Here is a 10,999-nt window from a genome sequence, read left to right as displayed (position 1 = left end):
AGCACTAGCACAGGTTGCCCAGAGAGGTTGTGCAGTCCGTGTCCTTGGAGGTATTCAAAACCCAAGATATGGGCTTAAGCAACTGATTCTAGGTGGTCCTCTTTGAACATAGGGATTGAACATGATGATTTCCAGAGGTTCCTTCCAGCCTTAACCACTCTTTGATTCATCGACAAGGATGACGCATGGTAGCTAAAAATTAACAGGAGGCCCTGCTCCTTCAAGGAGCAAGACCCAAAAGAACAGAGGTCTGTAATCTCTCTTCTATCACATAAACTCCTCCATCCTTCTGAAGGAAATTCCTTTATCTCTGCAAATCAGCCTCTCATCTTCCTTAATCATATGGGGCTAGACTCACACATTGGTCCAAAGTAAAACACTTCAGGCACAGTAAAATGCACAATTTTAAATGGCTCTATTTTACTGAATACATTCTTTTTACTTGTGCTGGCTATTCAAGGGGAATGGATATTAATAGGGTCACAGATTCTGTTGCCACAGCAGAGACATTTAGTGTATAAAACCAGTTGCATCTGGGAGGATACTTGGTAACCCTTTATTCCCACCACAAATATCTGCAGTTTTACCACTAGATAGCAGTATGTAGCAATGAATGTTTCCAGATGGTTTAAAATATCTGGGTAGCTAAACACAACATATTCATCCAGACTCAGGGAGCAGAGAGGGAAGAAAAGGCAGAAGGAGAAATTAGAGAAAATACTTCCTTATTCTTTTTAAATCTCAGCTGCTTGTCTTCTGTCACAATTTTCGATTCATAAATGTGGAATTACCTGCATCTGTGGAAAAAAACAAGTACTCTCAAAAGCAAACCACAAGAAGAATGTAAAATAAGGACTCCTTTGTTCTTTGCTAGATGAGTGTACACAGAGGTATAGAAGACTTTTCAGGGTACCTCAGCACTTGCCCCAAAGGACACAGGAGAGTTAATGCTAGATACTGTTTCCTACAATAGCTTAGTGAAGGAAAGGGTCAGTCCTTGCAGTAGGAGAAGCTGCAAAGGATGGTGGTGGTGGTGGTGGTGTTCGCCTTGCAGACTGTGGTCATTGCCGAAATTGCCACTGTCTTACACCATCACACCCTTACATCTGCTGTATTTGTCTATGATAATCCATTAAAACCAAGTCCCTAGTGGAGATAATGAAGGGTGGCTTTTTTTTAGAGAGCTACAGTGACTTACAGCAGATGTGCATCTATCTTAATTTACAGGTGATAAATTGATCTCACCTTGGCTAGGGACCAGGGTAGATTGATTGGTCGAATTTATTTGTGTAGAGAAAATTGAGCAGGGATTTGAATTCAAAACTAAGCCAGTCCAGCAAGAGTTCTCAGACAGGGTGACAACTGGTAAACACCAGGACTGGTGAGCTGAAAAGCAGGTCTTAACTATAAGGAGAATAAGGGAAAGTGTGGTGCCTGTAAGCGGATTATATGTCTTTCTTTACAGAGGAAAAAAAGAAATCTTCTGTTTTTATTCTAAGTAATGCTCCCAGGAAAAAAAAATGAGAACGGTGCATGTTCCTGAGGATAAGTACATACAATACCTGGTATTCTGACCCTTGATGTTGACTTACAAAACATAGTGTTTACATGTTTATTCTTATAATCTGTTCTTCTCTTCAGAAGAAAAGCTGTTCCCATGTCCTTCCAGACACCCCAGTGACTGCAGCACGTTCCTGTTCCTGTCCCTCCCTGTCATCGTGGCTGCTCCTGGCAGCCCATGAAGCGGCAAGACTGAATGTGACACAGATCTTGTGTTACAGTTTTACATCTCGTGCTTGTCTGTCAGTGTGTCTTCAGATGCTTATCACTGTAAGATGCCAGAGTGAATAATCTTACTGCATACATGAGTGCACTGGTGGTATTTTTTTCCTTGCCACACTGAGATTGTAATGTTCCTCATATTGAGACTGTGTGGATAAAATAGCTCTTTACTAACAAATACATTACTCAGTTCTGTTTAATAAGATTTTGAATTATGGCTCTAGGAAACATTTTCTTCTATCTCCCCTCACATCAAGTGAACAAGCTTTGGTGGAAAATATGCATTTTTTTTTAGCACTTACAGCAGGTACTGCAGGACATATATTATCCCAATGTGTATTATATTGTTAATTTCTCTAAGTATCTGAAAACCTGGCAGTGAAATTAGTATTTTTGTCAATGAAGATTTTCCAGACTTTTTGAAGGAGGAGACCACTGATCTGCTCTGAGCTGGACTTAGAATCACATCACAGTTTATGATCTGTATCTCTGCAAGAATATGTCAAAGCTGTTGCTAGATACTGTCTTAAAAGATGGATTTCAGTGCTCTCATCCTGGCAAGATCCAGGCAAGTCATCCTGTAAAAGTCTTCCTTTGATTGCTTGCTGTTTGCAGGGTGATGAAGGACAAAATAGCTGCTTCCCAAAAGGCACAGTAAGGATGACTGTTGAGGACTCCAGGTTGCAGTAAGTGTTGCTTAGGAGTGGGCAACATAGATCCTCCTTCCCTGAGGGCCAGCAAAACTTGTGTACTGCAAAAGATGCCTTCTGTTTAAGGTAGAGGTTGGAGGGAGAGGATGTAAGTGTCCATACATAGGCCCCATTTTCTCTCCTTGTGTGACAGATAGGATCCCCCATGGTGAGAAGCCCTGATTAATCTTCCTTTTCTTGCATAGCTCTGAGTTTACTGCCACAGGGAGGCACAGATTGTTCACAGTTCTTAGATATCATCCCATATTATCTGCAAACTCAAGGAGACATCTTGGTACTGCTTAGACTTTTACATTCTTACTGCTTACTAAGAGCTGGGACTTTGTGCCCATGTCTGTGTAGCTTATGCCTTAATGTCTGTGTGAGGTACAACTCACCAGTGGGGCTGGTGTGAATCAAAGTGGTTGCAAACTCTCTTCTGTCAGCAGAAGTGGGATTGCAGATTTGACAAAGAGGCTTCGAGAAGAAATGTTACTCATGGATTATTTCTATGAGATAGATTGCCATCCTGCACCATGGAGAAATGACACCTGTTTGCTCTAGGCTGCATTAACTGCACTGGCTCAGCTATGTTGAGAACTGGGGATACAGTGCAGGGACTCACCCAGTTGCTACCAGTTGTCACCCTCCTGCCTGGGGAAGGGATTGACAGACCTGCTTAACATGGCCAGATTCTTGGTAACTAGCATTCACTTAATTCGTGTCCCTGCATGAAATACTTTTCAGCCTCATGTAGTTTATGCCTCTCTGTTATAGTCAATCTGAGATAAATCTGAAGTTCTGTTCCAAAGGTCATGTAATATCAAAGACATAAAATACACTTGCATTTGGAGAGCATAAGACAACTTCATGAATTCAGGTTATCTCTTCTCAGGAGCATCTGTCTTCTTAGATTGCTGCTGCCATGATGCCTCAAGGAAAAGGAATTTCCTTAATAACTGAAGCAAAACTGTGTTACTGCTTTATGGAGAACACTTGCTTCTCTCAGCCCTACTGTGGGTAAGCAAGTGTGTAGTTAGAATTTCCTCTAAACTCCTGTGCAGAAAACCCCTGCAGATTTAAGTTTATGTCTTCTTTAATGTTTCTTTCTCTCTTTCATTCTTGAATCATCCCCATGGATTACAAGGGATTTGTTATAGCACTGATTCTAGAGCTTGACAGAAGTAGATGGTATTAATAGTCTGCTATGTCCCTAGACAAGACCAGGTTATCCAGCTCCCACAGCCATGCCCTGGAGTGCCCGCAGGCTTGTAAATGCTTCTGGGCATTGTAAGAAGCAAGGAACACCCAGCTGCAATAATTTAATAGTCATGGAGTTCGCTTCTCTTGTGCTTGTGTAGACAGTGTTCTACACAAACTTTCAAACCAAGCTTAATATATTTGAACAGATTTACAAAAGGAAAAGCCTCTTCAGCCAGACTTCTTCTATAAACAAAGGAATGGACTTTGTCTCCAGCTGCCTTCATGAGCCCTTTTATATCTGACTATTTGGTGCACAAGATAAAGCATGAGTCTACATACTTCGTATATGGGAGGAGGTTGTATGATCAGATACAATGACGTTAATGCCAAAAGAAATAAGGGCTTACAGGCACTGTCTGTAAAGCAACAAAATCCACTTTATGTCTAAGCCTCTGCCACACTGAAATCAACAGGCATCTACGTGTCAATGGGAGGAATACTGGAGTGTTTGAGCATAAATTGATTGCTTCTGGGTCTCAGTTCTCTGGAGATGCCTTTTATTTACGCCACTGTAGATGCCAGTTCCTCTGAAGCACAGTGCAAGTATTAGACATAGGAGGCTAGGTGAGGTGGACTAAAAGTTACATTCAATATTTTAGATGTTTTAGCTGGGCTTTCTAGGATTTTTAATAAACAGTAGCTATAACAGTGACTCTGATTTCTTAAGAATCAGACACTGGTGTTTAATTTGGGAATCAAATATGTATTTTTTTAATGACATTATCCTCAAGCGGATTTGTAGACTGATTGCTGACAGTCTGCATACAGTAGACATGGTAGTGAAGCCAATATGCTGGCTGGAATGTTATTTTAAGTAGTTCTATGGGTTTTTTTTCATGCTTCTTTTGATAAATGAAGCTATTGAGCAGAAAGGAAGTGAAAAACTTGGGTACCCAAAACAATGATTTGACTGTTTACTAGCTTTCAGCTGGAATATTAATGCAAGTTCATCACAGTTCACATGATATGGAAGAAATCAATGAGGAAAAAGTACAGTCATTGCTGTTGGCTATTTAGGTGGGCTTTGTGTAGATATGATCCCATCTACATCTTCTGCCTACTGTCAGGAACAGCGTAACTGCAAAGGTGTCTAAATTCATACATATCCTATCCTGGTCTGGTTACTTTAGACACTCTTTAGAAAGTCTCTGTCATGGAGAAAACCAGTCAAAACAAAACCAAACCACACTAATGGAAGAGGATGGATCGAGGAGCAAATGCTTCAGCAACTTAAATTACAGACATGATTTTCTATCCAAATGTAAAATTGCTGGAAGCCCCCATGTGAAAGAACATTTCAAAATGACACAAAAAAGATTGGTTGATTTATTATTTCTTAAGGGATCTTTTCTAGTTATTATCGAAGGCTTTTAAGTCTTCTAGGCTGTGCTCAAGGAAAAGCTGTGAAAAGCTGAATTGTGAATTGTCTGCTGCATGTACCAGAAAGAGCAAGCCCTGCACTCTTGACTGATGCTTTCTGTTCCTGTAGAGGCAGGAAGGAGATGAGTGGTTGGTTATTTAGTCCTCATCTAAGAGATTTCTCAGTACAACCCTGATAAGGTCAGTAGTCAAGTTGTTTTTCTCAGAGGATGGATACATGATAATGACTTATCTGCCAGCTGCTGAACAGATATAGTTTGGACGCACAGAGCTGGGGCAAGTGAGTGTTTGAAGAGCACAGGATGTGCTGCAGAAAGGAGCTACACTATAGGCATGTCTACACCAGCTTTGCAAACAGCCTGAGAGTGCTCTGCCAGAATGGACATATCTGCTCTGACTGCAAGTCATGCCTCTCCATTAGCTTTACCTCAGTCAATCCTCAATGTATTCTACCTTTCATTGAGGCTTGCTGCTTCCTCCTAAGTGCAGCTCCACATCTCCTGGGTTAAGGCAGCTTGTATTGGAGACAAGACCATCGCTCCCCAGAAGTTATCCCAGCCCAAGCTGAACTTTCCCCCACAGGCATGTTACTCCTGCCCTGCCAGTAGCACACAGGCAGCTGTAAGATGAGGTTAGTATGGGATAGGAGTTCTCTCAAAATCAATATCTTTGAAAATGGTGGGGTGGGTATACCTGCCCAAGTAGAAAGCAGGAGTGCAGCAACCCCACTAAACCAGGTGAGACTGCTTTGAGACATCTCACTTGTTTGAAGTGGATGGAGGAAATGCCTGCAGAGCGTTGCTGCCTCTTCTGGCATAGACAGAGGAGGAGTTGCGCACAACAACATGCCTGTCACCCCAGCACATAACCCTGGGGTGAGAAAGGTAAGGCTTGCGTCTGCAGGACAGAAATGTAAGGTGAGACAGATGACTTATCTGAGATCCTGCTTTTTCAATGCTTAACTTACTGCATCAGTCTCTAAAGCTGATGGGGAGGAGAAAATGGCTTAGGGAGCCTGGGAGCTGGCTGCTAGCCAGGAGGAGAGCCCTTGAATAAATAAAATATGCTTACATTATAGCTTCAGCTTCTCATTAAACACTGACCAGATGGTTCTAACTGCTGGCCCATAAGCCCCTTCCCACAACAAAATCCACTGCACATGGGAATACTTGTTTGTGAAAGGGAGGGAATTTACAAGTCCCGTGGTGCTCTGAACTGATGGAAAACATAGGAGATGGGGTATTAAATCTCAGCTGTAGCAGCATTTCACCTGCAGTGCTGCTGCTACTGAACCGTGAGTGAAACGATGTGCTCCACCTGGTACCAGCAAGTAACCAGCCACTAGTCATATTCACCTCATATACACTCCTATTTGAAATGCCCAGCATCTGTGTTGTCACCTTATTCTCTGTAGCCTGACAAGGAGTTAAATTGCTTCACATTGTAAAATGAGGCAAGGCATCATACCCAAATTTAACATGGCATTCTTGCTTTAAGGTCTCAAAGTGAACTTGTGTTCCTGGGGGAGACATACTCCATAAATGCTTCTGGAAAGCTTTTCTCAGCTGTAGGGCTGTGGATCAGTCTTTGCCTGTGCTTCCCTCAGGTAAAGAAGCAGCAACTCTCAGAGGGTTGCTTTGCATCTGTACTGATGTTTTTAGGAGCTTGATTTCCATACTTCACAAAGTAGGGCAGTACAGACTTGAATCTGTGCCTCCCTCCATCCCACCCAGGAAATCCTCATTCCTGAGTTGCTTACCACACAGAACAGAGCTTTGCAAAACCTATAAGCCAGCTGCCCATGTGAGCATCAAAGAGAGATTAAATGCTGTCAAGAAGATGAGAATCTTCTACCTGAAATGATGTATCTATCCTTTATGATGGCATTTAATCTCTCTTTGTCCCTCATAAAAGAAAGAATAAGAAGTTTTCAGTTGCTAAAGCTTTAACAAGCAGGTCTAGTGAGAAAAGAGGAAGATTGCAGTTATAGCTCTGGAATCAAACACTCCCACTGCGTGCCATAATTTGCTTGGTGGGGCAAAACTCAGCAAAGATCTTTGAGAAATGGGAAAGGAGATAGCAGGAAACCAAAATAATAGCTGCCTCACTTGTGTGTGTCTGCTTGTGCTGCAACAAGATGGAGAGTTATTTGGTTTGAAGGGAAATGAAAGAGTGGCAATTTTATTTAAGAGTATCTGGTTTTCAGTGGTCTGTACTAATGGATAATGTGAAAGGTTGAAGTCCTAATTTCAAGGGAGTCTTTTTTACTTCACTGGGGCCTAAATATCACCCCAACACTCAAGAAAACTAGAGAATTCTTTTGTGACAAAGACACTGCCCTCTTTCAATACATTTCAAATAAAGCAGCTGTGGGGTTTTCCTTGGTGCTAAAGGTCTGTGTAGCCCTGATCTTCCTTGAAACTTGTTCCAAAAAAGAAATTAAGGGAAAGTTTAAATCCTTCCAATTTCAAACAATTTTCTTCATCAACTTAAAAATTAGGCTTTAAGAGGGATGGGAGAAATAGAGAGGACAGAGAACTCTGAGCATCCTGAGAGATCAATTCCATAGGATGTATTAATCAAAAGGAAAAAATAGTCTTATGACTGAGACCTTAATAGAATTTTCCCTTTTTTCTTTTATAATCTGAAAGCATCTTATGAATTCTATAATGCAGTAAGGACAGGATGTACTTTGCGAGAGCTGGGTTAAACCTCAAAACCAGGCTGGCTTGTGAATACAACTAAACCACCCTATTTCAGGTTTAATAGGATTCACTACTTGCTTCTACATTTCTTTCTGCCCTGAATCCATTTTGAGAAAATGCATTCTGAACCTGGTGATAACAGGAGGATATAAATCTATTTTAATTAAAAATAGAATCACAATTCCCTAAAGCAAGACAATAAACTCTTCTCTTGCACTGAAAATAAGCTGACCAGATTTCTGGATGGCAAATCTAGGGTATTGTGGAGCAGGTGCTGTGATGTCTTATCAGAGATTGGAGGAAGAATGTTACACTGACAAGAGAAAAAGGTTTATTATGGCTTTACATACAAGTAAGTGGTAAAAGTTGAACATAGAATGGCTGTATGGCAAATAATTACATGTCTCAGGTTCTAAAATGTAAGTGGAATACTAAGAATTCCCAGTTTCCAGACATCTATCTGAACAGCATAAGGGACATAGCTCATTTAGGGATCTACTAATATTAATGTACTTGATAAATACATCAAATAAAAATCACTGTGAAAGCCACCCGTGGTGTTAGGTAATTTGGTGCACTAGGAGTGTTGACAATGTCTCTCAAGCTAGAATGCCTTCAGTCTTAGAACTGTGTTAACCAGGACACGGCCATTGCCAAGAGTGACTGTGCCAGACCCAATTTATTAACATTGACTTTTATGAATTATTCTTCTTGCAACTTGAAAGCATATTCGTCTGCACAGTGAGGATGTTTCTGTGGGGAACACTCTTTTCACAAATGTAGGTGTGTGCAGGTTTGGACTGGGATGGAGTTAATTTTCTTTGGAGTAGCTACTATGGGGCTACATTTTAAATCTGTGGTGGAAATAGTGCTGATAATACAGGGATGTTTTAATTACTGCTGAGCAGTGCCTACACAGAGCCAAGGACTTTTCTGCTCCTCACACCACCCCACCAGAGAGCAGGGTGGGGATGCACAAGAGTTGTGAATGGATACAGTGGGACCGCTAACCCCAACTGACCCAAGGGGTATCCCATACCATATGTTGTCATGCTCAGCATGTAAAGCTGGAGGAAGAAGGGGGTAGAGTGGTGGCATTCATCTTCCCAAGTAACTGTTACCCATGATGAAGCCCTGCTTTCCTGGACATGGCCTGACCATGAGAAGTAGGCAATAAAATTCCTTGTTTTGCTTTGCTTGTGTGTATGGCTTTTGCTTTACTTATTAAACTGTCTTTATCTCAACACACAAGTTTTCTCACTTTTACTCTTCCAGTTCTCTCTCCTATCCTGCCACGGGGTCAATGAGTGAGTAGCTGTGTGGGGCTGAGTTGCCAGCTGGGGTTAAACCATGCTGATGTGTATGGGAAATAACAGGGAAAAGTTGCCAATTCACATATTGAATGGGTGAGTGTGTGCAGGCAGAACGGTTTAACATCCCTCCTGCCTATTTACTGCTTCCGTTCCTAATGTTGCCACAACAGAACAAAGCCACCATGTGGTTTTGTTCTCCCCACTCTCAAACTGACAACTTCTATTGCAGCCACAGGCACTTCTTGGCTGTCTTCAGAAGCTGGTGGAAGTGGGAGTTCAGCTGCATGAGGGTCATGTCTGTGTTTGCTCCAGATCCAGTGAGCATTTCCACTTGTTGAAATACTGTTGATGGGAAATCCCACCGAAGTCAATTGGATGCATGTGCTTAAAGTCCATCATGTAAAAATGCTCTTGCTTGGGATTGATACTTGCTAATAAACAAAATGCATTAATTGTGCTACTGCTCAGTATCAACAAACAAAAGTCCCCTTTCTTCCATTCTTGGAGAGCTGAATGACTTCTTTGTATGATGTTGTTGTCTGTTAAACAGGGTTTCTCCTGCAGCAGTCTGCATAAGTCGTGTTGCCGAGTGTATGATGTGAATAGGAGAAACATGGGGAGGTGCAGGAGAGCTTGCTGGTGGCTTGCCAGACTGCAGGGATGCTCTTCATGTCCCCTTGGAAGGAGGTGGAAAAAAAGGCCTGACAAAGGAAAAGCTGGTGCCTGAAATAAACAGGGCAAGAGATCTAGCTTTGGGAAAAGAAAGATGGGGTAGTGGGACAAAGAGTGAAGAAGAGAACTAAAGAAGGTGAAGACAAATTGCTGTGGAGGAAAGAATCGCTGATGTGGGCTGGAAGACAACTTGGCAAGAGAGAGCATGACAGGAATGAGACTGAAAGAAGGGTGAGACAGAAATGAAGGGGGTCTGTGTAAGACTTTTGAAGAGGGCTTCAGTTTGACACTGCCTGAGGTGTGCTCCTTGGTGCAGGAGAAGAAAGCAGACCTTTGACTTGAGGGAAAGGTCACAGAGGCAGACTGAGAAGAACAGCAAAACAAAGTAACTTGCTTCAGGCCATACAAGAACTGAGTGACAGCTGAATATCTCAGATGTTTACAAACATGCATGCTCTGCTTCTCCTCTCTGTAGGGGTAGTGGAAGATTTTGATTCTCTCTATCAGTAACACTCTGTTTCCTTAGCAGAAAAGGGATGACTAGAAAGTCAAGGAGCAGATGGAGGCTTTTTTTCTCCCTGATGGTTCTGAGCTGGTAGGAATTTGTGGCTGGATCTAAAATTAACTCCAAGGAAGCCTGAAGGGGAAACACTGTTCTTGTGAGCTGCAGTTTCCCTGTGATTTCTTTTTCTTTGTTCAGTTTTAGATTTAATTTATAAAACATGAGGGAAAAGAGAATGCATTATAGAAACATGGATCTAGAGTCATCACATTCTAAGGGACTAAAGAACAGAAATTTTTGCCATCTGTTTCTGTGAAACATTTGTTTTTGCCTCCATTCATGCCGGGTGCCTGAGATAAGGAAGAATATGAGTCTTCACAGCAACAGGGAGCAGAGCTGATGTATGTGAGAGCAAGTGAAGAGGTAAGGGAGGGGGACGGGGTAAGCAGGAGGACTGCAAAGACATGTTTGACGTTTGCCTGGTCCAGGCCATAATGAATCCTCAAAGGCTATTCAACATCTGGCTGGTGTCCACAAGAAAGTTTCTCCACAGATCCTGGAGATCTGAGTCACCATCAGGCACATGAGAAGGGCAGTGCTGGTCCCATACAAGGAAGTGCCAGTAAGGGCATATTCTCCTCCACACACCAGGCACACAAGGGTTGCAGACCCACTTCCACCACAGCCTGGCAG

This window comes from Neopsephotus bourkii, unplaced genomic scaffold (genome assembly GCF_033783945.1).
Source record: "Neopsephotus bourkii isolate Nb327-2 ecotype Australia unplaced genomic scaffold, CSIRO-AGI_Nbou_v1 NB_1780, whole genome shotgun sequence".
Classification (NCBI taxonomy): domain Eukaryota; kingdom Metazoa; phylum Chordata; class Aves; order Psittaciformes; family Psittacidae; genus Neopsephotus; species Neopsephotus bourkii.
Note: the sequence above shows the minus strand (reverse complement) of the source record.